This window comes from Lactuca virosa, chromosome 8 (assembly GCF_052849685.1).
Source record: "Lactuca virosa cultivar CGN04683 chromosome 8, Lactuca_virosa_CGN04683_v6, whole genome shotgun sequence".
Taxonomy (NCBI): domain Eukaryota; kingdom Viridiplantae; phylum Streptophyta; class Magnoliopsida; order Asterales; family Asteraceae; genus Lactuca; species Lactuca virosa.
In genome coordinates this window covers 18925452-18950877 of record NC_136433.1, presented here as the reverse complement: position 1 = coordinate 18950877, position 25426 = coordinate 18925452, and the positions used below count along the sequence as shown (strand labels likewise).

General features: G+C 38.0%; 1 pseudogene; it reads left to right on the top strand.

The window, feature by feature from the left end:
• Positions 1–2571: 2571 nt before the first annotated feature.
• LOC145130141 (G-type lectin S-receptor-like serine/threonine-protein kinase At4g27290) lies at positions 2572–24219 on the top strand (annotated as a pseudogene).
• The last annotated feature ends 1207 nt before the right edge of the window (positions 24220–25426 follow it).

Sequence of the window (25426 nt, the reverse complement as noted above, 5' to 3'; positions counted from 1 at the left end):
AATAAATAACAACGCATCAACATCACATCAGCTTCATAATATCATATTACCACATCACAAACCATTTGAAATGGTCATCATTTCACATAAGGCTGGAGGGAGTGGTGCCACAGAAACTGCACTCCCTCCACCGCCACATAATCGACACGTCATTTTTTACCACACAAGTGTGGTTTCTTGCCACACCAAGGGAGTGGTGTCACACTTTTATTTTTTTTATTTTTTTATTTAGCTATTTTAATTAAAACTTCTTTTTTAATAAAAAAACATAATTTTTTAGTACTTGAAAATTAAAAAAAAAACATTACATTGAAAATTCAAAAAACATTACATTGCATTACCCAAAAAAAAACGAAAATAGTCTGAAATTCTTCAGCTCCTAAATTCGGCCACTCCTACCTTGGAAGAAACCCTAGGCCGAATTTTGCATACCCTAGCCTCTCTCTCCTTCAAGTTTCCTTGTTGCTAGTTCTTGGGTGTGATTCCATTAGAGGCATTACATTTGTGGTGCTAGGCTTCCAAGAAGATCAAGTTCAAGAGGATTAACAATTGTTTGCTATAACAATTGAAAGGTATGTAATTCTAAAACCCTAGTTTGTTAATTTCGAAATTAGCCTCTCTCCTCTAGGGTTCTTGTTTGCAATTCAAAGTTATATGTTCAATAGTTAAAACATAGATCCAAAGTAGGTTGCATGTGAACTTAGGAATTGTTTTTCTAGTTTATTTGTTTTACCTAAAACCCATCATGTTCTACATATCAACTCCTCCGATCAGCTTGCTGATGCTCTCACCAAGCCTTTGGGACGCACAGTCTTTCTATCTCTTCGTTCCAAGATTGGAGTCTCCGATGGATCCTCCATCTTGCGGGGGCGTATTACGAATATCTCAAAGATCACAAAATAAAGCTTATACATGTATAGTCTTAGCTGTCATCTAAATGTACATAGGCTGTCATATTAGTATTAATGCTTTCCTGTAATAGCTCCTCAATTAGCTCCTTTCCATGTATGTATTATTGGCTATAAAAGCCACTGTAAAGATCAATAATAAATATGCATTTCCAGTATCACCAATACCTTCATAGATGTCACATTAGATGACCAGATGCCATTATTACCACCACCGTGACTCAGCAGGACTCCTTCTGAAGTGACTTGAAACACCCCAGATGCATCGCTAATTGGTGTCTGCCTGTTAGCAACCCAGACAACTATACAAGGTGATAGCTTCTTGTACCATATCCCCAAATATCGATTCTTTGACTTTCCTGGGCTAAAAAACCCCAGTTCATACGTCTCCCCATCTGAAACAATGGTGTTACCATCGATCTTTGATAGGTTGATTTATATATACTCTATCTACTACAGCAAACGTTGGGTTTGGATAATCTTGATGGTTCAAGTCGGGTTGTGTTGTTGGGTCAAGTGTGGGGTTTTAGTTTTGAATAAGGGATATTTGACTAAGTATTTAGGAGATGGACGTGTTATACTTGGTCATTAAATGTGTCCTATTATTTAGGAGTAGTAGCTAGGTTCTAGGTTGTTTTGTTTTACTTCCGTTGGTATGTGCAGGCTATTTAAAGCCTTTTATTTTCTTATTATAGTGCAGTTTTTGAGTCACAATTACTTCTTTTCTCTATATATTTCTCGTATATTAAACACAGGGCATTTTTCTTTAGTTTGTGTGGGAGTTGAGGGCCTGTTTTTCCAACAATTGGTATCAGAGCCTAAGGCTTGTTTAGAAAAATCAGGTTTGAGAGTCGGTGGCGAGAGAGGAGGATCAGCCCTTGGCTGCAGGGCTGAGAACGAAAGAAGATGACGGTGGGGTGATTTCATGTTAATGAAAGCAGCAAGTTTGAGATAAGCAGAAAGCAAGTAGAAAAGCTTATCAAGGTGTGATTGGCAGAAAGAAGCATGCAGCAAGCAAATACTTTTGATCAAGAAAGAAAGAAAAGGAGGAACAAGGAAAGCAGAAATCGAAGCAAGCGACAACAAGATTCAAAGGATGACAGCAAGACCCGAAAGAGACTTTAGCAAGAATGATGGGTTGAAAGAATGTCGCCGGAGAAGAAGTATGCCAGGGGGGTCAAAAGAAGTTGTGACTCATGAGCAAGAGCACCTAGGTTCATACCTCTTTCATAGCAAGACAGAGAGGTCTGATTACAACCCTTTGTAATCAAGTCAAGAGAAAGATAGCAAGCAGGCTGTTGATCAGAAGAAAGATGCAGCAGCAGAATTTTTTTTATTATATGTTAGCAAGAATCGTGAGCAATAAAGCAAGTAGCAAGAAGAAGCAAGAAAAGAAAGGCAAGTAGCAAGAAAAGAAAGGCAAGATAGCAAGCAAGAGGTTTGTAGCAAGTAGCAAACCAGATGTCTGGAAAGGTAAGATAACAAGCAAGAGTTTTGTAGCAAGTAGCAAATCAGAAGTCTGTAGCAAGCAGCAGACAATAGCAAAATAGAAAGTTTCGTTTGTAGCAAGTAGCAAGCAAGAATGATTGTAGCAAGAAGCAAGAAGAAAATACGCAGGAACGAGATCAAGACCCATTTTTGGAACTCGAAAATTTAGCAAGAGATGGCAGAAAATGCAGAAGCTATCTGTAAGCAAGGAGGAACTGTGGAAGAGGTTCGGTTTGAAATAAAGAAACGGGTCAGGATCATCAAGATTAAATGGGTGAACGTTGGGTTTGGATAATCTTGATGGTTAATTATATTCGAGGTTAATTATATTCGAGGTTAATCTAAAATTTAGCCATAATTTAGCCACAATTTAGCCACAAAATATGAAATTAAATACATTTTGGTAAAAATATAAAGGGGCTATCGGAAAAATCCTTTGCTGAAAAACTTGAATTAGTAAATGACTACAAAGGACTATTACCGTCAGTAAGTTAACGGGTATCGTTACAAGGTGTCTATTAAATAAATAACAACGCATCAACATCACATCTGCTTCATAATATCATATTACCACATCACAAACCATTTGAAATGGTCATCATTTCACATAAGGCTGGAGGGAGTGGTGCCACAGAAACTGCACTCCCTCCACCCCCACATAATCGACACGTCATTTTTTACCACACAAGTGTGGTTTCTTGCCACACCAAGGGAGTGGTGTCACACTTTTATTTTTTTTATATTTTTATTTAGCTATTTTAATTAAAACTTCTTTTTTAATAAAAAAACATAATTTTTTAGTACTTGAAAATTAAAAAAAAAAACATTACATTGAAAATTCAAAAAACATTACATTGCATTACCCAAAAAAAAAACGAAAATAGTCTGAAATTCTTCAGAAGATGAAGAAGATGACATTTCTAAGAGAGATTGGTAATTTTTTTTTTAATTTGAGAGAGAAGGGTTTGTATTGTGTGAAAAAAAAATGAAGTGTTTGTGTATATATAGGAAAGAAATCCAAAAAGTTAAAAAAAAAAAGAAAAAGAAAAAAATTCAACGGTCGAGTATTTGACCGTTCCTTCCCCAACCAATCACATTGCACGGCTGCAAATGGCCGCACCACGGCAAAAACCGCACAAAACCGCAGTCTGGGGAGGTGTGCGCGGCTGAGGTGGCACAAACCGCAGCCACACCCTCCAGCCTAATCAATACTTTTTTTTATACTTTCTGGAAATGAATGATTTAAAAATTATTAAATGTCAACGGTCAAATTTTGGACCTTTTCCTCCGTGAACAAGTCACTCCACAAGACACTTACTACTACCACTGACGTTCATTAGTGGAAACCCCCTCCACATAGGATTCTACGGGTACCTTCTCACCATACCGTATAACCTAATTATAACCACTAATTTGTAAATGAAAATTCAATACAACAGAAACCAAGTACGGAGTATCACATTTGTTTTACATAATTACTATAGATATTTGACGTTTTGTTTTTTCGGAACATGTTACATGACTAGTAACAAATTTTTGACGTTTTGTTTTTTTAGAACATTACGTACATATTATCGTCTAATTTTAGTAATATCTAAAGTCCATCGTAAACCTAACTAAAAGTATAATATTTTTAGAAAATTAGTGGATTGTGGCTAATTCGCGACAAATGTTATAAGTAAAATTATTAGTATACTAAGGGATGCATGTAATATAACGCTAAACAAAATGGGGATTGTTATTTTGTTGGAAAAATCTAATGAAACACCCATCTTTTGATTTTATATTTAACAACCAATCATGATTGGTTCCTTGTTATACTTAACAGCTAGTAAGCATGTTATTATGTTTGTTGTTTGTAAGTTGTAACTGTGCAAGGTATCAAGAAAATCCAAAGGAACCACATCTCTTACTTGTCAATAACATTTTTCGATATCTTTATCGTACTCCTACACTTGGAATCTGGTATGCAACAAATACTGGATTTTTCATTCAAGCATATTTTGATGTTCATTTGGGAGGATGTCAATTGGATTGAAAAAGCACAACAGGAGGTTGTCTATCTCTCGATGGAAGCAAGAGAAAATATGGGAAGAATTCAATTAAAAGAATTAAGATTTGGTAAAATGTGTACTAAAAGAATTAAATGAATTCAAAGAGTTTTCAAAGATTTTAGGGATACATTCATTGGTCATGGAACGAGTACTTCCTAGACTAAAAACATGATGGAATCCCGATATTACTCGGTAGACATTCCAAATGGCTAACATATGATTTTGACATGTATTCAGGTACGAGTAGAGATCGATGCTTAGAGGACCATACGAGTAGAGATCGATGCTTAGAGGACCATGTGACATTAAAATGCCACTCTGATATAGTGGTTGGTTATCTTAGGTATGATATTTGAATTGTTAACGCTTCTCTATGAACTTTTGAAACTCAAAGTGTATTTGTTAAAAACTTTAAGACTTTTCGGACTGAATTATGTTTATGATGATAATTACTTTTAAAAGCGATTAATAGTTTTTAAAAATATAAAATCAAAAGATGGGTGTTTCATTAGATTTTTCCAACAAAATAACAATCCCCATTTTGTTTAGCGTTATATTACATGCATCCCTTAGTATACTAATAATTTTACTTATAACATTTGTCGCGAATTAGCCACAATCCACTAATTTTCTAAAAATATTATACTTTTAGTTAGGTTTACGATGGACTTTAGATATTACTAAAATTAGACGATAATATGTACGTAATGTTCTAAAAAAACAAAACGTCCAAAATTTGTTACTAGTCATGTAACATGTTCCGAAAAAACAAAACGTCAAATATCTATAGTAATTATGTAAAACAAATGTGATACTCCGTACTTGGTTTCTGTTGTATTGAATTTTCATTTACAAATTAGTGGTTATAATTAGGTTATACGGTATGGTGAGAAGGTACCCGTAGAATCCTATGTGGAGGGGGTTTCCACTAATGAACGTCAGTGGTAGTAGTAAGTGTCTTGTGGAGTGACTTGCTCACGGAGGAAAAGGTCCAAAATTTGACCGTTGACATTTAATAATTTTTAAATCATCCATTTCCAGAAAGTATAAAAAAAAAAAGTATTGATTAGGCTGGAGGGTGTGGCTGCGGTCTGGGGCTGCGGTTTGTGCCACCTCAGCCGCGCACACCTCCCCAGACTGCGGTTTTGTGCGGTTTTTGCCGTGGTGCGGCCATTTGCAGCCGTGCAATGTGATTGGTTGGGGAAGGAACGGTCAAATACTCGACCGTTGAATTTTTTTCTTTTTTTTTTTTTTTTTTTTACTTTTTGGATTTCTTTCCTATATATACACAAACACTTCATTTTTTTTCACACAATACAAACCCTTCTCTCTCAAATTAAAAAAAAAATTACCAATCTCTCTTAGAAATGTCATCTTCTTCATGTTCTGAAGAATTTCAGACTATTTTCGTTTTTTTTTTTTGGTAATGCAATGTAATGTTTTTTGAATTTTCAATGTAATGTTTTTTTTTTAATTTTCAAGTACTAAAAAATTATGTTTTTTTATTAAAAAAGAAGTTTTAATTAAAATAGCTAAATAAAAAAATAAAAAAAATAAAAGTGTGACACCACTCCCTTGGTGTGACAAGAAACCACACTTGTGTGGTAAAAAATGACGTGTCGATTATGTGGGGGTGGAGGGAGTGCAGTTTCTGTGGCACCACTCCCTCCAGCCTTATGTGAAATGATGACCATTTCAAATGGTTTGTGATGTGGTAATATGATATTATGAAGCATATGTGATGTTGATGCGTTGTTATTTATTTAATAGACACCTTGTAACGATACCCGTTAACTTACTGACGGTAATAGTCATTTGTAGTCATTTACTAATTCAAGTTTTTCAGCAAAGGATTTTTCCGATAGCCCCCTTATATTTTTACCAAAATGTATTTAATTTCATATTTTGTGGCTAAATTGTGGCTAAATTGTGGCTAAATTTTAGATTAACCTCGAATATAATTAACCTCGAATATAATTAACCATCAAGATTATCCAAACCCAACGTTCACCCATTTAATCTTGATGATCCTGACCCGTTTCTTTATTTCAAACCGAACCTCTTCCACAGTTCCTCCTTGCTTACGGATAGCTTCTGCATGTTCTGCCATCTCTTGCTAAATTTTCGAGTTCCAAAAATGGGTCTTGATCTCGTTCCTGCGTATTTTCTTCTTGCTTCTTGCTACAATCATTCTTGCTTGCTACTTGCTACAAACGAAACTTTCTATTTTCCTATTGTCTGCTGCTTGCTACAGACTTCTGATTTGCTACTTGCTACAAAACTCTTGCTTGTTATCTTACCTTTCCAGACATCTGGTTTGCTACTTGCTACAAACCTCTTGCTTGCTATCTTGCCTTTCTTTTCTTGCTACTTGCCTTTCTTTTCTTGCTTCTTCTTGCTACTTGCTTTATTGCTCACGATTCTTGCTAACATATAATAAAAAAAATTCTGCTGCTGCATCTTTCTTCTGATCAACAGCCTGCTTGCTATCTTTCTCTTGACTTGATTACAAAGGGTTGTAATCAGACCTCTCTTTCTTGCTATGAAAGAGGTATGAACCTAGGTGCTCTTGCTCATGAGTCACAACTTCTTTTGACCCCCTGGCATACTTCTTCTCCGGCGACATTCTTTCAACCCATCATTCTTGCTAAAGTCTCTTTCGGGTCTTGCTGTCATCCTTTGAATCTTGTTGTCGCTTGCTTCGATTTCTGCTTTCCTTGTTCCTCCTTTTCTTTCTTTCTTGATCAAAAGTATTTGCTTGCTGCATGCTTCTTTCTGCCAATCACACCTTGATAAGCTTTTCTACTTGCTTTCTGCTTATCTCAAACTTGCTGCTTTCATTAACATGAAATCACCCCACCGTCATCTTCTTTCGTTCTCAGCCCTGCAGCCAAGGGCTGATCCTCCTCTCTCGCCACCGACTCTCAAACCTGATTTTTCTAAACAAGCCTTAGGCTCTGATACCAATTGTTGGAAAAACAAGCCCTCAACTCCCACACAAACTAAAGAAAAATGCCCTGTGTTTAATATACGAGAAATATATAGAGAAAAGAAGTAATTGTGACTCAAAAACTGCACTATAATAAGAAAATAAAAGGCTTTAAATAGCCTGCACATACCAACGGAAGTAAAACAAAACAACCTAGAACCTAGCTACTACTCCTAAATAATAGGACACATTCAATGACCAAGTATAACACGTCCATCTCCTAAATACTTAGTCAAATATCCCTTATTGAAAACTAAAACCCCACACTTGACCCAACAACACAACCCGACTTGAACCATCAAAATTATCCAAACCCAACGTTTGCTGCAGTAGATAGAGTATATATAAATCAACCTATCAAAGATCGATGGTAACACCATTGTTTCAGATGGGGAGACATATGAACTGGGGTTTTTTAGCCCAGGAAAGTCAAAGAATCGATATTTGGGGATATGGTACAAGAAGCTATCACCTTGTACAGTTGTCTGGGTTGCTAACAGGCAAACACCAATTAGCGATGCATCTGGGGTGTTTCAAGTCACATCAGAAGGAGTCCTGCTGAGTCACGGTGGTGGTAATAATGGCATTTGGTCATCTAATGTGACATCTATGAAGGTATTGGTGATACTGGAAATGCATATTTATTATTGATCTTTACAGTGGCTTTTATAGCCAATAATACATACATGGAAAGGAGCTAATTGAGGAGCTATTACAGGAAAGCATTAATACTAATATGACAGCCTATGTACATTTAGATGACAGCTAAGACTATACATGTATAAGCTTTATTTTGTGATCTTGGAGATATTCGTAATACGCCCCCGCAAGATGGAGGATCCATCGGAGACTCCAATCTTGGAACGAAGAGATAGAAAGACTGTGCGTCCCAAAGGCTTGGTGAGAGCATCAGCAAGCTGATCGGAGGAGTTGATATGTAGAACATGATGGGTTTTAGGTAAAACAAATAAACTAGAAAAACAATTCCTACGTTCACATGCAACCTACTTTGGATCTATGTTTTAACTATTGAACATATAACTTTGAATTGCAAACAAGAACCCTAGAGGAGAGAGGCTAATTTTGAAATTAACAAACTAGGGTTTTAGAATTACATACATTTCAATTGTTATAGCAAACAATTGTTAATCCTCTTGAACTTGATGTTCTTGGAAGCCTAGCACCACAAATGTAATGCCTCTAATGGAATCACACCCAAGAATTAGCAAGAAGGAAACTTGAAGGAGAGAGAGGCTAGGGTATGCAGAATTCGGCTTAGGGTTTCTTCCAAGGTAGGAGTGGCCGAATTTAGGAGCTGGGAGGCTCCTTATATAGCTGAGGGATCTAGGGTTTAGGGAAAACCATAATACTCCTTTGCTTGGGGCCTAAGCTAATCCAAAGGCCTTATCCAAAGCCCCTTGGACGAAATCCTTAGGGTTTCCCCTATAGATTTCGTCCACCTCCTTCCAAGGAGGTTCTGGAGCCTTCCACTCAACTATTAGATAATTGCAAACTAGTCCCTGCAGTTTATAATTAATACTTTTAACCCCAAAATTAATTCTGATTAATTTCTGGCTAATTATTAATTAAACATAATGATTTCTAATTAATATATTAATCTTTTAACATATTAATAAATCATTTATATTAATTTATTAATCTTATAAATTAATATCTCTCCTTTCATAATTTCCTTGTCGAGTTGTTAGGTTGAGGGCAACCCAAAAGGACTGTGCTGCTATCAATTCAAGTACATACCAATTATAGTTATGGGCTTAGACACCTAATCCAACAGTCTCCCACTTGGATAAGTCTGTAACTATAATTGTTAGTATGCCTTCTAAATTTGACCAGCAAATTGTAGCTTCCAAAAGCTGCTGCTGAACTCTGACCCAATCAGTTACATGTCCTGAGATAAGTAATCATATAATCCTTCGTTCTGCAAGATATCCCCAGACATAAGACATGGAATGTAATCAATCTCTTTGTCCAGAATCTATGTTTCCCGATTTCTGATTTGTGATGATGTAGGACTTCTAATTGAACACATCAATTTAGTCCTGGCTGGGCCCAGCACATAAGTCAACACCAAATCATCGAGGGGCCCACAAATATCGCTTTTCCAGTTAGTGCAAAAGGAACGAATAAACGTTGACTCATATGCTTGTATCTTTTACTCATCAAATTATACATGACAATACGTTTTATAACACCAAGTTACTGATGCGTTTTCGTATCACCAATGTATAACCGACTTTGTAAATTACAACTCATATATCTTCGTTTCAAGATTATAAGATATTATCGTCTCAGTATTACTCGTGATGAATTCCATGAAGTGATACTCTGAGCGAGGGTTTATCCAATACTCAAATCTCAATTTCTGAGTACTCATGAACGTTGCAGCAATTCTATTGCCATGTCTATCCTTAGACAATCTACAATCCAGTTCATGACAGTCTTAATTCACTACTTACTTCCAAAAGTACGAGTGACTGTGGAGTTTGAATAATCAAATTATTCGGGAAGTAAAACATGCAAAATATGAAACACAATAACAAACAATTGACAAAAGGCAGTAACCAAACTTATAAATAATACTTTATTATTTAATCACCAAAAGTCAATTACATTTACTTTGTTACAAGTTTCAGAACAAAACTAATCTAACTACTAAAACTAATATCATCTTTCAGTCCTATGCTCCGAGCATGTTGAATATGCTTAGCCCTACTCAGACCCTTTGTGAGGGGATCTGCTGGGTTATCTTCAGATGACACCCTCTTTATTACAAGATGGCCTTCTTCTACTCTATGTCTGATAAAATGGTACTTTCTGTCGATATGTCTGGTTTTACCATGATCTCTTGGTTCCTTTGTCAAGGCAACCGCTCCTTCATTATCGCAGAACAGTTTCATAGGCTCCTAGATGGTAGGAACAACTCCGAGATCTCCGATGAAGTTCCTTAACCAAGCTGCTTCTTTCGACGCTTCACTCGCTGCTATGTACTCTGATTCACAAGTAGAATCAGCCACCGTATCTTGCTTGGAACTTTTCCAAGTAACCGCTCCTCCATTCAGTAAAAATACCCAGCCAGATTGAGAACGGAAGTTATCTCTATCCGTTTGAAAACTGGCATCACTGTAACCATCTACTCTCAAAGTATCATTGCCACCAAGCACAAGGACCCAGTCCTTTGTCCTTCGCAAATACTTGAGTATATTCTTAATCGCTATCCAATGAGCTCTACCCGGGTTTCCCTGATAACGACTGACCATGCTCAAAGCAAATGCCACATCAGGGCGAGTACATGTCATAGCGTACATGATCGATCCGACAGCGGAAGCATAAGGTACACGACTCATGTCTGCTATTTCCTCATCTGTACTCGGGCATTGAGTCTTACTCAATTTGGTATTGATTTGGATAGGTAGCTCTCCCTTCTTGGAATTTTCCATACTAAACCTCTTTAGTACCTTATCCAAGTATGTGGTCTCACTAAGTCCAATTAGTCTCTTCTTTCTATCTCTCAATATTCTAATCCCAAGAATATAGACGGCTTCTCCAAGGTCTTTCATGGAAAAACACTTTCCAAGCCAAGACTTAACATCTTTCAAGGTTGGAACGTCGTTACCAATGAGTAATATGTCATCGACATATAACACCAGAAAAGTTACTATACTCCCACTAGCCTTGATATACACACAAAACTCATCTTCACTTCTAGAGAAACCAAACTCTTTGAATTTCTCATGGAAGCAAAGATTCCAGCTGCGAGATGCTTGTTTCAATCCATAAATGGATTTCTCAAGCTTGCACACTCTATTGGGAAACTTTGCATCAACAAAACCCTCTGGCTGATTCATGTAAACATCCTCAGCCAACTTCCCGTTAAGGAAAGCAGTCTTGACATCCATCTACCAGATTTCATAGTCATGAAAGGCAGCTATGGCGAGCAATATCCTAATAGATTTAATCTTAGCTACTGGCAAAAAGGTCTCATCATAGTCAACCCCAGGGGTTTGAGTGAAACCTTTTGCAACCAGTCGAGCCTTGAATGTGTGCACATTTCCATCCATGTATGTCTTCTTCTTGAAGATCCATTTGCACCCAACTGTCTTACGACCTGGTGCACTATCAACCAAATTTCAAACTTGGTTGTCATACATGCACTTAATCTCGCTGTCCATTGCCTCTTTCCACTTGGAAGCCTCTGGGCCTGCCATTGCTTCCTTATAAGTGACTGGTTCATCTAAACTTACCAGTGTCCTATCACTGATGAATGTGTCACCGTCTGAAGTAATATGAAAACCATACAATTCAGGTGGCACACTCACCCTAGTGGATCTTTGAAGAGGTAATGAGTTATCAACTGGTTCAACAGGAACTGTTTCCTCTGGTTGAGTGCTAGTGTCATCTAAGGTTCCTTCATTGGCTAACTCTTGAATTTCTTCAAGGTCAATGGTGCTCCCACTGTCCTCTTTGAATATGAGCTCTCTTTCTAGAAAGACTCCTCTTCGTGCTACAAAGACCACGTTTTCACTAGATCTCTAGAACAAATATCCAAAAGACTGTTTTGGGTAACCAATGAAAACACATTTCTCACTTCTAGCTGTTAGCTTGTCGTGAGTCTCCCGTCTTACGAAAGCTTCACAACCCCAGACTTTAATATGTGCTAACGAGGGAACTTTCCCCGTCCACATTTCGTGAGGTGTTTTGGCAACCTTCTTTGTAGGGACAAGATTGAGGATGTGGGCGGCTGTCTCTAAGGCATACCCCCAGAAATGAATAGGAAGCGAAGCACGACTCATCATAGAACGAACCATGTCTAAAAATGTTCGATTACGCCTCTCAGCTACACCATTTAATTGTGGTGTCCTATGAGGAGTTAATTGTGAGACTATCCTACATTCTTTCAGATAGTCGTTGAACTCGATACTAAGATACTCCCCGCCTCTATCGGATCTAAGTACCTTTATCTTCCTGCCCAATTGATTTTCGACCTCATGCTTAAACTCTTTGAACTTTTCAAAGGTTTCTGACTTATGTTTGATTAAGTAGATATAGCCATATCTGCTATAATCATCAGTGAAAGTCACATAGAATCGATTAGCATTAGAGATGCACACAAAAACCGGTTTCACTATTCAAAACCGGATCCAATCCGAAACCGGATTGGGTCAAAACCGGTTTTGACCAAACCAGATCGGATCGGATTTTAAACCGGATTTTTAATCGGATCGTAATCCTATATTCCAAATCGGATTTGATACCGGATCGTAAACCGGATTCGCTAAAAACCGGATCCAAATCTGTTCCAAAATCCGATTAAAACCTACTAAAGTCGGTTTAAACCGGTTTCAAATCGGATTAGAATTGGATTCGGATTTTGACCGGATTCGAATCGGATTTTGACCGGATCCGGATCGGATTTTGAACGGATCGGATTTTTGATGACGTAAGCGAAACCGGATCGGATTCGGATCCGGATCGGATCGGATTCGGGTTTTGTGCATCTCTAATTAGCATCCCTTGTAGTTGATCTGAAGGGCCCACACACATCTGTGTGTATGAGATCCAACAGACCTTCACCTCTTTCACAAGACCCTGTGAATGGTGATTTTGTCATCTTTCCCAAAAGACAAGATTCACACATATCATCTGATTTTAGGTCAAATGATTCCAACACTCCATCCTTTTGGAGTTAGGCTATGCGTTTCTTGTTAATGTGTCCAAGACGACAATGCCACAAGCATGCCTTGTCTACACTATTAGACAAGTCAATATTAAATACACTATTTCCTAAGCTATCAACACAAGTCACTGTTTCATACACACCATCACAAGGCAAAGCTTCAAATACAAAAACACCATTCTTATAAACAGAAATTGAACCATTCAAATCATTAAAAGAATATTTAAAACCTTGTCTGAACAATGCATGAAATGAAATAATGTTTCTCGTCATCTCAAACGAATAGCAACAATTTAATAAATCTAATCAAACATCATTACTAAGCAAAAGTTGATAAACTCCGATCTTGGTCACTGGTGAAGACTTCTTGTTTCCCATGATCAAGTTTATCCTTCCTCGCTCTATCTCCTCACTTTCTTTTAGCCCCCGTAAATCAGAACAGATGTGAAAACCACATCCTGTATCAAGGACCCATGAACGAGAAGATAATGAGTTATTAGAAGAAATAGTGTAAATACCTGCTGAAGATGGCTTCACTTTTCCATCTTTGATATCCTGCAGATATTTTGGGCAGCTTCTCTTCTAGTGCCCTTTGTCATTGCAATAAAAGCAATCTGCATCTTTTGGATCAGAAACATGGGGAATGGTAGCATTGGGCTTAGCCTTTGGGTCATTACTAGATGACCCAGCTTGAGCCTTGTTCTTCCAGTTTTGCTTAGGAGGACTTTTCCTCTTTTTCCCCTTTCCCTGTCCAATAGCCAAGACAGGGGCACTTGCAGGAGTGGAGGCTATACTTTTACCCTTCATCCCTGCTTCAGCTGTCTGCAACAAGTTGTGCAATTGGGCCAGTGTCTGCTTAGTGTTGTTCAAATGGTAAGTTAGAATAAACTAACCATAACAATCAGGTAATGAGTTCAAGACCATGTCAATGGCCAATTCCTCAGCAAAGTGAATGTTGAGCTTGACCAAACGCTCTATGTAGCGTTGCATTCTTTGCACATGAGACACAACCGACTCCCCTTCTTTCATCTTACAAGCCATGAGTGACTTGACTACTTCAAACTTTTCTTGACGAGCTCGCTTATGGTACTTCTCCATAAGGTCCTTGTTCATCTCAAAGGGCCAGTAGTCCTCATAGTACCTCTGCAGTTCTGGGGACATGGTTGCGACCATGATGCATGCCACTTTGGTAGCATCATCATAATGTTTCTTGTAGGCAGCATATTCTTCAGGAGTAGATTTAGACTCATCAAGCTCTTTGAGCTCCTTTTCAAGGACATATTCTTTGTCCTCAAATCGAAGCGCCATCTTGATGTTACGCATCCAATCGTTATAGTTAGAGCCATCCATAACGACTTTGGAGCAAATGTTGAGCAAAGAGAAGTTGTGGTTGGAGGATGATGAAGCAGAAGTGTTTCTAGGAGTAGACATCTGAAAGGAAAGAAAGTTTTAGTTAGATTTCAAGATACCTCAATATAATAACCCAAAGATATAATATTAAGGTTAGGATCTAACTATGAAGATTCACAACTTAGAAATGGGATGCTGAGATCCAAGTGTAAATTTCATAAAGGTAGGTGAATGACGATTCACCAATTCCACCATTAGACGAAATAAACGAAGTGAAATTCCTAATTCTTTTGAGATACATTGAAACTATTCAATTGTATGTTTTAATCTCAGATTATGCTCTTCTATTTGTGACTGGGATACCGAGGATCACAAACAAGATGTGAATAACCAAGCAAATGTGCTTGGTAACCTCATTGTCTTTATCATTAACTATTGATGTGCTGGTAAACCACACACGCTCCATCAAAATAACAATTATGAGATACCCATTACTACTCTTTATTGGTGCCTTTTAGTGTGCTGGTTAACCACACACGCTCCACTAACGACCAATAAAGCATAATATGCAATTTCATGGATTAACATACTTTTCACATTTTTCCTAAAGTAACTAGAGTTGGGATTTTGTAAAATAATGTTCTAGTACTTTCTTTAATAACATTATACTTTTAATGAGATGTAGTTGTCCTATCAAATCCGTTCTGCTAACGACCCTCCACTAATCAAGGAAGCGGTGGGTGAGAGTGGACACCCATTCAACTACCATTTTATAGGCAGTTTCCTTATACCCCCCTTATAGACTAGCTTCGTGAATGAGGCATACTAGCGATTTGACTAACCATATTTTTATACATATATAATATTAAACTTTTAATTATAATACATATATAAGGTGTGTTTTAAACTTTTTAAAACTTTAAGGTTTATATATAAATTTCGAAAAATTAAACTATTAATTTAAATTTAAAATAAACCAAATAACTAGATTTAATAATTATCTATTAATTAACTTTTAATTAATCTATTAAATCTTGTAAGGATTATCTAATCAAATTAAACAACTAATTTAATCCTAATCCTTATCCCTCTAGATTTCAAAAATTAGGGTAAAGGATAATTTCCTTATTTTTCTCAATTATCCAATTAGGCAATAATTATCCAATCAAGTAATAATTATCCAAAATAAGATAAAACCCTAAAACAATAAGCAAATTTCGAAATTCAAGGGAGGAGGCTAGGGTTTTCCAAAACCCTAACCCTAATTTCGATTAGGGTTCATGGAGGCTAGGGTTTTTCGAAAAACCCTTTGAACCAAAAACCCTAAAAAATGAAAATTTTGGCCTTTAGGGTTTAATGGCTATAAACCCTAATTTGCAATTCAACTATTATAGCAATTCAATTTAAAACAAACAATGGCTCTGATACCACTGATGGGTTTTACGTAAAACAAATAAACTAGAAAAACAATTCCTAAGTTCACATGCAACCTACTTTGGATCTATGTTTTAACTATTGAACATATAACTTTGAATTGCAAACAAGAACCCTAGAGGAGAGAGGCTAATTTCGAAATTAACAAACTAGGGTTTTAGAATTACATACATTTCAATTGTTATAGCAAACAATTGTTAATCCTCTAGAACTTGATCTTCTTGGAAGCCTAGCACCACAAATGTAATGCCTCTAATGGAATCACACCCAAGAACTAGCAAGAAGGAAACTTGAAGGAGAGAGAGGCTAGGGTATGCAAAATTCGGCCTAGGGTTTCTTCCAAGGTAGGAGTGGCCGAATTTAGGAGCTGGGAGGCTCCTTATATAGCTGAGGGATCTAGGGTTTAGGGAAAACCCTAATACTCCTTTGCTTGGGGCCTAAGCTAATCCAAAGGCCTTATCCAAAGCCCCCTGTACGAAATCCTTAGGGTTTCCCCTATAGATTTCGTCCACCTCCTTCCAAGGAGGTTCTGGAGCCTTCCACTCAACTATTAGATAATTGCAAACTAGTCTCTGCACTTTATAATTAATACTTTTAACCCCAAAATTAATTCTGATTAATTTTTGGCTAACTATTAATTAAACATAATGATTTCTAACTAATATATTAATCTTTTAACATATTAATAAATCATTTATATTAATTTATTAATCTTATAAATTAATATATCTCCTTTCATAATTTCCTTGTCCAGTTGCTAGGTTGAGGGCAACCCAAAAGGACTGTGTTGCTATCAATTCAAGTACATATCAATTATAGTTATGGGCTTAGACACCTAATCCAACAGAACACGTAACGAGCCATCTTGTACCCGTTCACGCACAAAATGGTAGTCTAAGGCAACATGCTTCATCCGGGAGTGATATACTGGATTGGCGCATACATACGTGGCACCAGTGTTGTCACAAAGCAAGGTAGGTGGTGTAGTGGATTTTAGACCAAGATCGTGTAACAGATGTTGAACCCATGTGACTTCAGCAGCAGCATTAGCTAATGCCTTGTACTCAGCCTCGATTGACGAACGGGAGTCCGATTTTTGACGTGTGGAACGCCAAGAGATGATGTTGGATCCAAGATATATAATATATGTTGTCGTAGATCGACCACCATTAGTTACACCGCCCCAATCAGAATCTGAGAAGGCTTTAAGATCGAGATTAGATCCTTTGTTTAGAAATAGACCATGATGAATGGTACCTTTAAGGTAGCGAAGTACTCTTTTTAACGCTTGCCAATGGGTCTGTGTGGGTGAATGCATAAATTGAGAGAGACGATTGACCGCAAAGGATATGTCAGGTCTAGTAAACACAAGGTATTGTAGGGAGCCCACAAGTTTCCGGTAAGGTGTTGGATCAACGGTTGGGGAGCCATCGACGGGTGTGAGAACAATTGATGAGTTTAAGGGAGTAGCGACATCTTTTGCACCATCCATGCGAAATTGAGTTAGGGGTTCTTGGATATGCCGATGTTGAGAGAGGAAGAGGCCATTTGGAGTTGAAATGACTTCAATACCTAAGAAGTGGTGAAGAGGTCCAAGGTCTTTGATGGAGAATCGAGTGGCAAGAGTTTTAGTGAAGTGAGTGAGAAAGGAGGGATTGTTTCCGGTTAGGACAATGTCGTCCACATAGACCATGAAATAACATGTTATTCCATTGTGATTGTAGTGAAATGGGAAGCATCGGCCATTGATTTGCGAAAACCAGAATTAAGCAGAAATTGGGTAAGTTCCATGTACCATGCTCGTGGGGCTTGTTTAAGCCCATAGAGAGATTTCTGTAGCTTGCAGATATGATTTGGAAATTGAGGGTGCACAAAGCCAGGCGGTTGATTCATAAAGACTTGTTCATGGAGAGTGCCATGTAGGAAGGCATTATTGACATCCAGCTGTCGTAGTTGCCAGTTCTGGGAGAGAGCAATTGAGAGGATGGTACGAATGGTGACAGGTTTAGTAACAGGACTAAAGGTTTCAAAGTAGTCTTTTCCAAATTGTTGAAGAAATCCCTTTGCATCAAGCCGGGCTTTGTATTTTTGAATGGAACCATCTGGGTTTCGTTTGACACGGAAGACCCATTTACAACCGATTGGTTGTTGAGTGTTGGGAGGAACAAGCTCCCAAGTTCCGTTTTGCATGAGTGCATTGAATTCGTGATCCATGGCTGCACGCTACCTAGGGTCTTTCATGGTTTGGTTGGGAGTGGTGGGTTCAATAGTTGGAGGAAGAGGGTGAAGAGTGGTAGTGTTGATAAAGTTAGAGTTGAAGTAATTTGTGTTGGGTTTGTGGCTTCTTTTTGTAGGTGGTGGTGAAGGTGGGGAAACTGGGGATATGTTTGGTGTGAGTGGAGGCGATTCAGATGTTGTTGTAGGAGAGGGAGTGGATGGGGAAGGAGCAGATGGGTGGCGTGGCCGGCGAGAGTAGGTAAGTATGGGTGGAGGTGAATTAGGGAAGGGAGAATTAGGTGAGATGTGATTTGGGGAGGGGGTAGAGTGTTGGTCAGTAGGAGGTGTGGTGATGATAGGTGGTGATTGAGGGTGATTTGTAGGAGAGAGTGATGGATCTGTGATGGAGGATGTTTGTGGTTGAGGTAGGATAGGAATAGTCGTTGGGGTAGAGGATGAGGTGGTTGAGATTGGAGAGGGAATTGTTGAACCTGGATGGAATTCGTGAGCTGTGGGCAAGGTGTAGGAGTGTGAATGCTCATGAAATGGGAAACTATCTTCGATTAATTGCACATGACGAGAGTGATAGAGGCGGTTGGTGGTAAGGTCGAGACATTTGTATGCAGATTTAGAAGTGGAGTAGCCAATAAATAGACATGGTGAGGAGCGAGGTTGAAGTTTGGAGGTGGTATATGGTTTGAGCCATGGGTAACAGAGGCAGCCAAATGGCTTTAGTTTGGAGTAGGATGGAGTTTGATTGAAAAGAAGCTGATAGGGACTTTTGTTTGCAAGGGTAGGTGTAGGTAGACGATTTATGAGGTAGACTGCGGTTTGAAAAGCATGGGACCAGTATTCCAGTGGAAGTTTAGCATAGTGGAGCAGGGACAAACCCGTTTCAACTACATGTCGATGACGCCTTTCGGCTATCCCGTTCTGTTCAGGCGTATGTGGTGGGGTTGTGTAATAGGATATTCCATGAGATTGTAAGAAAGGGAGTAAGCCAATGTACTCTCCTCCATTGTCTGTGAAAAGGGATACAATCTGTTGATTGAAGAATTTTTCAACTAAGATTTTGAATTGAGGGAATAATTTAGCAACATCAGACTTGTGTTGCATTGGGTAAAGCCAGACATATTTGGAATAGAAGTCAACAAATATGACATAATAAGTGAAGTGATCAATGGATTGTTTAACTGGACCCCATACATTTGAGTAAATTAGCTGTAAAGGTTTGGTGGCAACAAAAGAATTTGGCCCAAAGGGCAATTTAGGACTTTTATTAACCGCACAGGAAGAACAATGAACATTGGAGTTCAACATTATGTTAGAATTAAGACCTAGGCTGGCAGCAATGGTTTTGAAGACTTTGATGGATGGATGGCCTAGCTTGTGATGCCAATCAAGCGACTTTTTGGTAGTGATGAAGTTTAGTTGATGTAAGGATGAGATGGTGGTGTGATAAACATCATCAATGTTCTCCCCCCGTAGTAGACACGCCCCCGTGCGAAGATCCTTCACAATAAAATGAGAGGAGAAAAATTCAACAGAAACCATGTTAGTTTTACATAGTTTAGCAACAGAAATAAGGTTTCTTTTTAAGTTTGGAACACACAAAATATCAGGTAAAGAGAGAGGTGTAAATGGTGTGTTTATGTGTGTTGAGTCAATGTGTGAAATTGGTAGTGATGTACCGTTTCCTAGTTGAATTTCATCAGGTCCCCCGTATTCAGAGACAGAGTGAAGATTTGAGGGGTCAAAAGTGACATGGTTTGAGGCTCCTGTGTCAAACATCCAGGTAGGTTGCGATGTGGTGGGACCTGCGGTGGTCACGTTTGCAACTGTTGGGTTGGCAGTGATTGAGATGTTGTTTTCACGAAGGAACCTGGATAGCTTGCGGCATTCTTTTGTTGGATGACCTGGGATATTGCAATAGTGGCAGTAAGTGGAGCTGCGGTTTGGGTTTTGGCGATTGTTGTTGGATTGAGAGTTAGACCATGGAGGACGATTTGGGCCTCGTTGCTGGGTATTGAGATTAGGTTTTTGGGTACGTTGAGGTGGGCCCTGTGTATATTGGCGACCTGGTTGTCGAGAAGTGTAGTTGGCGGTGATCAGGGAGGATGTCGGACTTTGTGAAGTTTCGCTGAGTCCTCTTTCAAAATCGCTTAGCTTCTCAAACAATTCAGAGTAGGAGAGAGCGGTTTCTCTTACTTTGATGGCTGCGACAATATTGGCATATTCATTGCCTAATTGGGACAAGATATGCACCATGAGATCTTCTTCAGAAATTGGGTTTTGGGCTAGGGCTAGGTCATCAGCAATAGACCGCATATCTTGAAGAAAATCAGTGATTGATCGATTTCCTTTGGGGTTCTTCACCAATTTAGATTTTAAGGAAATAATTCGTGACCTTGAGGCGCTAGCATAGCTTGAATTTAGTCTTACCCAGGCTTCTCTAGCAGTGATGGTAGAAGAGATGAGTGGTTGAATTGATTTAGAGCAACTTCCAAGGAGTGCACTGATGAGGATTTGGTCTTGTTGAAACCAAGGTAAGTATTCTGGGTTTGTCTTCTTTCCATCTTTGTCTTCAATTTGTTTCTTTGGTGGTTCTTGACTGCCATCTATGAATGTCTCGAGTTGTAGTCCGATGAGGGTAGATTCAACTTGTTTGCGCCAAACAGGAAAATTGACAGAAGTGAGTTTGATAGGAAAGTGGGTGGCGGCAGTCAATTGAATAGTTGCAGCCATTGTTGATTTATGAGTGATTTTAAGGGTTTAGAAGAAGGAACGAGAGTTGCTCAGGGGAGCTTTGGTAGGCTGTGATACCATATGAAGGTATTGGTGATACTGGAAATGCATATTTATTATTGATCTTTACAGTGGCTTTTATAGCCAATAATACATACATGGAAAGGAGCTAATTGAGGAGCTATTACAGGAAAGCATTAATACTAATATGACAGCCTATGTACATTTAGATGACAGCTAAGACTATACATGTATAAGCTTTATTTTGTGATCTTGGAGATATTCGTAATAACATCGGTCGTTGCCAGGAATATGAATCCTGTGGCACAGCTTCTGGACACTGGAAATCTTGTGGTGTGGGATGAAAGAAGCAACAATGAAAATCCAATCTGGCAAAGTTTTGACTACCCTGGTGACACTTTGCTATCAAGAATGAAATTTGGGAAGGATTTGATAACAGGAAGAGAGAGGTACTTCACATCTTGGAAGAGCCCTGATGATCCTTCTATTGGTTTGTATAAATTCTGGGTCAACACAAATGGATATCCACAGATTTTTGTGGGAGAATTAGGTCAAGGTGAAACATTAAGGGTTGGACCATGGAATGGTGTTGGCTTTCAGGGCGCTCCTGTGGATACCATGAATCCAATTTTCTCCACAGAATTTGTTGTGAATCAGAAAGAAATATATTATAGGTATAAACTTAAGAGTACAACAACTGTTCAGAGGCTTATTTTGGCATAGGACGGAATGGCACAGCAATTGCAGTGGATCAAGCGAACCCAAGAATGGGTTGTGTACGGAAATATAATAGTTGATGCTTGTAGTCGTTACGTACAGTGTGGTCCTTTTGGAAGATGCAGCATCAAAAGTTCTGTCCCTTGCAGTTGTTTGGAAGGCTTTGAACCAAGAGTCCCAGAAGAATGGAATGCAGGGGATTGGTTGAGTGGGTGTCAACCTAAAAAGCCATTGGATTGTAGGACTCCGGATGTCTTCCATAAAATTTCAGGAGTGATTTTTCCAGACACACGACGTTCATGGTACACCAAGAGCATGACACTTGGATAATGTGAGATGATGTGCAGAAGGGATTGTAATTGTACAGCTTATACTAATTTAGATATCAGAAACGGGGGAAGTGGATGTTTGTTATGGTTTAATGAGCTGATGGACATTAGAGAATATGATGAGCATCAAGAACTGTACATAAGAATGGCAACCTCCGAATTAGCAGGTACACAAATATTATTCTATATATAACAGTCAAAGTCTTGAACCTGTTGAGTTGTGGGGTGTGATGGTTATGTCTCTAGTAGCATTATCTTCTAAATTACGAAATCTATATATATTTAAAAGTTAATTATTGTGTTTATTATCGACATACCTTATATTCCGTGTCTTGCTTGTTATTCTTTCCCTTACAGAGTAGGTACTATCATTAGCCTGGCTTAGACTATATCTTGTGATATCTAGCTAATAGTTTTAGCTGATAGAACTTATTAGCCTCACATAGGATGAAGATTTAATCGAACCTAACAAGAATTACCTTATACAGTAATTTATAAGGAATTTTGACAAAAAGAAACTGTCCGTATCCTGCAGGTTGAATGCATTTGGTATTTAATTGTAACCTACTAACCTTACTAATTATTTTATTCATTAGCAAAAGGCCAATTCAGCTTCAACAAGAAGGGAGTGCTCGCGGTGGTGCTATCAGTTTCATCAGCTGCACTGCTTCTGTCTGCAATAGCATATGCATGTAAAAAGAAAATGAAAAGGCTTCATAAAAGGGGACGAGGTAAAACATGTAATGGATTATTCTTCCATAAATGAAACATTAACAAGCTAACACTACCGATTGAATATTTTCAAAAGTATGATTTTTGGCAGATTCATATAAACATTAGAAATTGAAAATGAACTTTTTGTAGGAAGCAGGGCACATTCCCTCGATAAAGATCATACGAGTGTTCAGATGGAAAACCTTGATCAGCTAGCATTTTTTAGCCTGCATAAAATAGCCGAGGCTACCAATAACTTTAACATTGATAATAAGATTGGAGAAGGTGGTTTTGGTCCCGTTTACAAGGTAACTTGTTGATTCATTTGAAATAAACGCAATTCATGTCTGTGTTGACAAAGAAATATTAGAATCATAAGTTCCAATATTTATCTGAAGGGTGTGCTGGAAAACGGGCAAGTAATCGCTGTAAAGCGTCTCTCAGAAACTTCCCAACAAGGACTTGATGAGTTCCAAAATGAAGTCATTTGTATTGCCAAACTTCAGCATCGGAATCTTGTCAAGCTCCTTGGATACTGCATTCATGGAAATGAAAGGATTCTAATTTATGAATACATGGATAACAAAAGCTTGGACTCATTTCTATTTGGTTTGACTCCCTCTAATGCCTTAATTTTACACATGTTGTAGCAACATGCCTGGACTAATTATTAAGTGGTTCATATTTGGCAGATGAAACCAAAGGTTCAATGCTTGGCTGGCCTCAGCGCTTTCGCATTATCCATGGTATAGCTCGAGGTATTCTTTATCTACACCAAGATTCCCGCCTTCAAATCATCCATAGAGATCTCAAGGCAGGTAATATCTTGCTAGACAGTGAAATGAATCCAAAAATATCAGACTTTGGCCTTGCTCGAAAGTTTGTAGGACAGGATGCCATGGCTAAGACAAAGAAGGTGGTTGGAACACAATAAGAATCCGTAAAACATTGTCCAAGACAAGGGAACAAATACAAACAAACGCAAAATTCCACTAATCTTTTTGTATTAAATAAATTTGGTTGCAGTGGTTACATTTCTCCTGAGTATGCAGTACATGGACGTTTCTCTATAAAGTCTGATGTATTTAGCTTTGGTGTTGTTCTGCTGGAGATTGTGAGTGGGAAGAAAAACAGAGGATTCTCTCATGAGGGTCACAGTGATAACCTTCTTGGACATGTAAGTTAATCTTGTAGACTAAAAAGGACCAGAAACTATTTGTTCTTTAACATCATCCTTTAGTATATTTTTCTGAAATTTTGTGTCATTCAGACGTGGAGACTATATAAAGAAGACAAGTCCGTTGAACTCTTGAGTGCATCTTTACGTGACTCTTGTGTCATGTCTGCAGTACTACGATCAATACATGTTGGATTATTGTGTGTGCAACATCATGCAGAAGATAGACCAACTATGTTGTCAGTAGTTCTGATGCTAATTAGTGAGGGGGCGTTGCCTCCACCCAAACAACTAGCTTTTTTCACCGAAGAAAGTTACCGTGAAGTTGATACTGTTTCATCCCTAGAGGAATACACGATTACACTTTTGCATGCTAGATAGAATGTAACATCTCAAATTTCAACCTAAATGTTTCATTTTTAAAATAGAATATAGTATTAAACTTCGTTCTCGAAAGCAATATGAAAACCCATTTGTTCAACTTTGGAAAAATATAATTTCCAAAATATAGTGATAACATATGATCAAAATATAATTTCCAAAATATAGTGATAACATATGATCAACAGAAGTAAAAATATATATCATCAACAATGTGCGTGCGGTACAGTTAAGTTGGGCCCTTTCCATGATAAACAGAACTATTTAAAACACATTTAATCCACAATTGTAAGCATATTACGTAGTGAGTTCCCCAAAATACCAAATATTGCAATATACATACAATGTATACAAACAATGGCTCTCGGATCTAGTGTTGATCCACCTAGACTAACGGCGACTAACAAATCAAGTGCATGTCTAGTCATAAAACGGCAACAAACAGCTCTAGTGCACGTCTAGTCATCAACGTGAGTATTCTTGGCTCTTAGTTCTATTGTCAGTCCACCATCAACTCCCCAACATACATGTCAACATATCATACAATCAAGCAATCAACATACAATAGTCTATACTAGCCTACTTGTATAATCAACATATTATAATACAGTTATATCCCATCATGCAAGGGATATATATATATATATATATATATATATATATATATATATATATATATATATGTATTATAACATGTAGTATAGTGAGATAACTCACATGAACCCAAAGCTGAAGAATCATAACAACATGCGCTCACTCACAGGAATTTGTCTCATGAACCATCTAGATACCGATTACAGGTTGAATCTCAGTCTACAACTCAATTCTACAAAGTTTTACCAAAAGTCAAATTTGTCAAAAAGTCAACAGAAGCGCGTCGTGACAAAGATCGGGTGTATCGTGCCGACTACATGACAAAATAGTCATGAAATCCTAACAAGCTTTCCATGACACTCAAAAGGTGGGCTGCACCCTATGGCTTAACAACTTCCTTCTATATTTGTTTTGAATGGTTGGTTATTGGTTAGAAGTTAGTATCACCAAGTTAGTAAAATTCACCACGTCCAAATTAATCTGGACATCCTAAGTGACTTAATGGATAAAGTAGCCAACTTTATCCGTTTCCAAGGCTTAATCTCTTCTAAACTCTAAATCTAACACTAGAATGACTAAAACTCATGCATGAGACAAAGGGCAAGCACCCAAT